The sequence below is a fragment of the Marmota monax genome, unplaced genomic scaffold, assembly GCF_021218885.2.
Source record: "Marmota monax isolate L192 unplaced genomic scaffold, Marmota_monax_Labrador192_F-V1.1 WCK01_AAM20220418_F8-fsc00193, whole genome shotgun sequence".
Classification (NCBI taxonomy): Eukaryota; Metazoa; Chordata; class Mammalia; order Rodentia; family Sciuridae; genus Marmota; species Marmota monax.
Genome location: NW_026695203.1, coordinates 3,052,365 through 3,058,364, shown reverse-complemented (window position 1 = coordinate 3,058,364; position 6,000 = coordinate 3,052,365).

Here is a 6,000-nt window from a genome sequence, read left to right as displayed (position 1 = left end):
AGATGAATTTAGGACTGTTTTTTTTCCTACTTTTGTGAAGAATATCATTGGTATTTTGATGAGGATTTCATTGAATCTGCATGTTACTATTGATAAAACAGCCATTTTAACCATACTAATTGTGCCTATCCTTGAACATGGAGGTCTTCCCATCCTCTTGTGTCTTGTGTTCTATTTTTTTCTTCAGTGTTCTATGGTTTTCATTGTAGGGGTCTTTTACCTCCTTGGTTAGATTTATTCTTAAGCTGGTGGTGTTTGAGACTATTGTGAATGGGATTATTTTCCTGATTTCTCTTGCAGCAGATTCTGCTGAGGGCCATTGCTAAGTAAGAATGACGCATGGCATGACCCAGGTCATTTGCAGTGTCATTGCATGTAAGGTGACCTTGCTCAAGGACCAGGGCGGATCCGGGTTTAGGACAATCCGGGTTTAGGGCGGTTCCAGGTTTAAGGTGTACCCTGATGGGAATAGGGCGTATCCTGCTGCCTCAGGAGCACCTGCTCGTTGAGTTCTCGTTGAGTTCTCGTTGAGTTCTCGTGGGATTCAGAGAGTATTTGGGATTTTGCCCAGAACGTGATTGGGGCCCAGAACGTGAATTCCCCCAGAATGTGTTTGTAGAGTGCCGGTGTGAGTTCAGGAATAAAGAATTGCTGTTTGAATCTACAAGGCTGTGAGTGGCTCGTGATTTTGTGCCCAGACAGACTGTGGCATTTGGTGGCCTGTACGCGGAACGTCTGAAACTTGGAGGTAAGTGAAATTGCTCGCCCCTGAAGAAGAGCGAAAGAATGGGTGACCATTTCAAAAAACAATATGATCTTGTTTTGATTTATTTTGTTTTTATTTCAAGTTGCCTGTTTCTAGAAATTTCTCAGCAAACTGGGGAAAATGGTTGACTCAAGGTTTGAAGTTGTTCACCCCCGAGGAAGAGAAATTGTTAGAGGAAGAAGGCACCCCAGTAAGACCAAGAACAGTTCGGACATATGTTGATACAATACAAAAATGTAGCCCATGGCTTTTTAAAGACGAGTTATTAAGTATATCAATGGGACCATCATGGTATCCTGTAGAAAGATGTTTCTTCAACAAGAAAGAGATGGCTAGTTCTGTTTACTACATTTGTCTAAGATCTTGGTTTTTACAGACATCTAATTAATTTACAAAGCTAAAGTGTTAAAATATCAACCACTAAATATAAAATCAAGTGTTCTTTACTTATTAAGTTACATAAGGTAATATATTTAAACATTATGTGTGTTTTCATAATTTGGTAAATGGAAAAAAGGTTTAATGTTGCTTTGGTCTGTGTCTTTGCTAAAACAAAGTTACTAAGAGTTAAGATTCTATCATGTGTAATTTATATACAAAGAGTATAAGAAGTTTCAGTTGGGTTTCAATTATATTATTATAGTACCATAAAAAACATGAAAGTCTTTCATCTTATTAAAGTGGAGTAATTTGTCTAAATCAGAAATTTTATAAGGGTTATTTCAGAATGTGAATTTATAAAAAGGGTTAATGGCTACAAAAGAGATATAAAAAGATTCAAGATGTGGAAATATATTTTAATATAAAGGTTAAAAAAAAGAGAGAAATGTTTCTAGATGAGATAATCTCTGTGTGGTAAAGTAAAAGTTGTAAAATGCCACTTAAAAAGATTTTGAGGAAACTAGACTTACTTTAAAAGCTTGAGAAAGGAAGAAAGAAGAAAAAGTTATTTGTACATGGCAGATTGAGACAAAGCTTCTCAATGGAGTTAAAAAAAAAAAGCCTTTGGTTGAAGGGCAGCCATGTAAACTAACATTAAAGCGATTTAAACAGAATCTAAGCCTCGTTTAAAAGAGTGAAGTTGTAGGTGGTGAAAAAATACATTTAAGAGTACAGTATAGAGGATAATTAAAAGGTTTTAAAAGGTTAAATTGAAGGTGGTCGAGATACCTTCATGGTGGAAAAAAGATTGCTTTATTGCATCATTCAAAGCCTAGTTAATCTTAAAGGCATTACTTAAAAAAACATGAAAATGGGAAGATAATAGGATAAAAGATATTTAGATAAAGAAGACAGAAGTATAGAAAGTTAAAAAAAAGATTAAAAAGATGTAGGAAGATAGAGAAGATGTAGGAAGACAAGAATTTTAAACCCACAAAATAGGAAACAAAAGAAAACTGGGAGGAAAAAAAGCAACTAAGGGTAAATATACAAACCTTAGAAGAAAACTAAAAGATAGAAACAAGATAAAAAATGGTTAAAAATGTCAAGTAAAGGTATTTCAGATAAAAAATACAAAAAGCTAAGAAAACTATTAGATACAGACATTCAAGATAGAAAAAGGTACAAGAGAGAAATTTACAGTCAAATATTGGATAAAATAGAAGAACAAGGGGATTATTAGTAATTTTTTTCAAAAAGCCCATCAACTTTAATTTCTGGTGGTGCAGATATTAGAAGTCTCAGATGAGGGTGTTAAAATTTATAGACAAAAGCCAATTTAGAAAACGTTAAACCAGAAGAAAATTGGTTTAAAACCACATCAAAAAATTAAAAGGACTAAAGTAATTCTAAAAACTAAGGCAGAATGCTTTTGAAAGACTTAAATTTAAAAGGATCTTTAAGGGGTATATATCCCCCAAAGATAAACTTAAAATAACCCTTTTTACACTAAACTTTTTAAATTTGGATTCATCAGGACTTAGTGATGCGGAAAGGCATATGTATCCAAAAAATGTACATAAGCCTAAGGTACTTTGGAAAGATATTCTAACAGGACAATGGAAAGGTCCTGACCCAGTGATTGTCTGGAGTCGGGGTTCTGTTTGTGTTTCCACAGGGAGAACAGCAACTGATTTGGATTCCAGAGAGACTAACCAAAGCAATTTCTACAGACCAAAAGAAGATGATTTTACTCTCAAATCCATAACAGTTGATATCCAGAGCTCCAGCTTGGCTATTCTTACATCTGCGACAGTGATTAACCAGGGTGCTTTTTTTCAATATCTATTTTATTATTGCATTTTCCCACATCATAAAGTTCTATTTTTTTGAGCTCATACAAACCTAGGTTAATGTTTTTCTGATCAGTTTTATTTTTTGACTGTGGAGTTTTTTAAACATTGCAATGGAGATTTCACCTAGGTAAAGCTACAAGGCCTTTATTATTGTCTTATGTGTTGTACGTTTGTGTGCACATTTGTGTTTTGTGTTGTATGTCTGTGTGTGCGTATATCCATAGATCTTATATGAGGAGCGCTCATGAAAAAATGGATCCGAATTAATAATTCTGTTCAGGATAATGTCTCTTTAGCATCATTGCCAGAATTCCTATCTCCATCCCAGTGCCGGTGAAGACAAAGATAAAACCAGACTACAGCTTCTATGATAGCTATCACAGTAAACTGTATAAACTGATGCATCAATGAATATAACTCAACAAGTAATGCTCAATCAAGGACTCGATTTACTTTGGGAGAAATGGACATATTGATAGACTCCTCCGCTTTGAACTGCTTGCAGAACTTGCCTGGACTATGTATCACTTGTATACATTGTGAACTATCGTTTGGTGCAGCGAATTGTGGTAGTGCTGGCATATCTTTGCTGATGGTGTCACCAGTGATGCAATTCTTCCAAAGGAGCCGTTAATTGGCTTGGTGTCGTGGCATTTCTGTATCCTCCTCCCTTCTGCTAGTGATGGTCTAAAATTTGGGGGCCAACAGAGGTGAGGCAAAGAACCTCACCCCCCCACTGGCACCAAGGGCAAAATTGGGGGCCAACAGAGGTGAGGCAAGAACCTCACCCCCCCCACTGGTGCATAGGCCTATCCACAAGTATGGCTGTATGCTGGACCGGTAGTCAGTGACGGGTATGATCCAATTGCAGTGGTATCAACCTAAGACAGGAGGCTGACGCCTAGAGGTCAGTTTTTCCCATGACGGGTAAGAACCATATGTTGAATTGGACAACCTACCAGGCACGGTCCTTAAGCCACATTGCTTGTTGTTTAATTAATTATAAGGGGGGAGATGCTGAGGGCCATTGCTAAGTAAGAATGACGCATGGCATGACCCAGGTCATTTGCAGTGTCATTGCATGAAAGGTGACCTTGCTTAAGGACCAGGGCGGATCCGGGTTTAGGGCGGATCGGGGTTTAGGGCATTCCCGGTTTAGGACAATCCGGGTTTAGGGCAGTTCCAGGTTTAAGGTGTACCCTGCTGGGAATAGGGCGTATCCTGCTGCCTCAGGCGCGCCTGCTCGTTGAGTTCTCGTTGAGTTCTCCTGGGATTCAGAGAGTATTTGGGATTTTGCCCAGAATGTGATTGGGGCCCAGAACGTGAATTCCCCCAGAACGTGTTTGTAGAGTGCCGGTGTGAGTTCAGGAATAAAGAATTGCTGTTTGAATCTACAAGGCTGTGAGTGGCTCGTGATTTTGTGCCCAGCCAGACTGTGGCAAGATTCATTATTGGTGTATAGGAAAGCTCTTTATTTATATATGTTGATTTTGTAACCAGCTACTTATTTGCTTATTAGCTCTAGCCACCTTCTGGTGGAGCTTTTTGGATCTTCTATGTATAGAATCATATTTATTTGTAAATAGTGATAATTTGACTTCTTCTTTTCCTATTTTTATCCCTATTATTTCCTTCTCTTGCCTCATTGCTCTGGCTAGAATTTCTAGTGCTATATTAAAGTATTGAATATGAGTGCTGAGAGTGGACATCTTGTCATGTTGAAGATTTTAAAGGAAATTTTTTCAGTTTTTTCCCACTTGCTGCGATGTTGGCTTTGGGTTTGTCAAATATAGCTTTTATGATATTTATATATAGATTCCTTCTATCCCTAATTTCTTCAGTGTTTTATTTTCATTAATGGTTGAATTTTATTGAAAACTTCCTGTGCATCAACTGAGACAACTATATGATTTTTATTTATGTGGTGAGTTATATTTATTGATTTGCATATGTTAAATCATCCTGCACCCTGCAATAAAACAACTTGGACATCATGTACAAACTTCTTAATGTATTGCTGAAGATGATTTGTTGGTATTTTAGTAAGAATTTTTGCTTTAAGCTGCTTAGACATATTGATGTGTAGCTCTCTTTCTTTGATGTATTCTTATTTGGTTTTGGCATGTGGTGATACTGGCTTCACTGAATTAAATTGGAAGTGTTCATTCTCTTTCTATTTCATGAAATAATTTGAGTAGTATTGGTATTAGTTCTTTAAAGATCTAATAAAATTCAGCTGAATATTCATCTGGTCCTGGACTTTCCTTTGTTGGAATACTTTTTATTACTGCTTCTATCTCATTGCTAGTTATCAGTGTGTTTGGGTTTTCTATGTCCTCTTGATTCAATTTTGGCATGTCATATGTGTTCAACAAAATGTGTACCAAAGGACTTTAAAACAGCATACTACAGGGACACATCCACATCAATGTTTATAGCAGCACAATTCACAATAGCTAAAATGTGGAGCCAACCTAAATGTCCTTCAGTGGATGAATGGATAAAGAAAATGTGGTTTATATACACAATGGAATTTTACTCAGCATTTAAAAAGAACAAAATCATGACATTTGCAGGTAAATGGATGGCATTGGAGAAGATAATGCTAAGTGAAGTTAGCCAATCCCAATAAAACAAATGCTGAATGTTTTCTCTGATATAAGGGAGGTGACTCATAGTGGGGTAGGGAGGGAAAGCTTGGGAGGATTAAATGAATTGTAGATAGGGCAGAGGAGTGAGAGGGAAAGGGAGGGGACAGGGGATTCACAAGGATGGTAGAATGTGATGGACATCATTTTACAAAGTACGTGTATGAAGACTTGAATTGGGTGTCAACATACTTTATATACAAACAGAGATATGAAAAAATGTGGTATATATGAGTATTAAGAATTGTAATGCAAAAAAAGTACATGTATAAAGGCATATAAATTGGTGTGAACATACTTTATATATGGAAATACGAAAAATTGTGCTCTATATGTGTATAAGAATTGT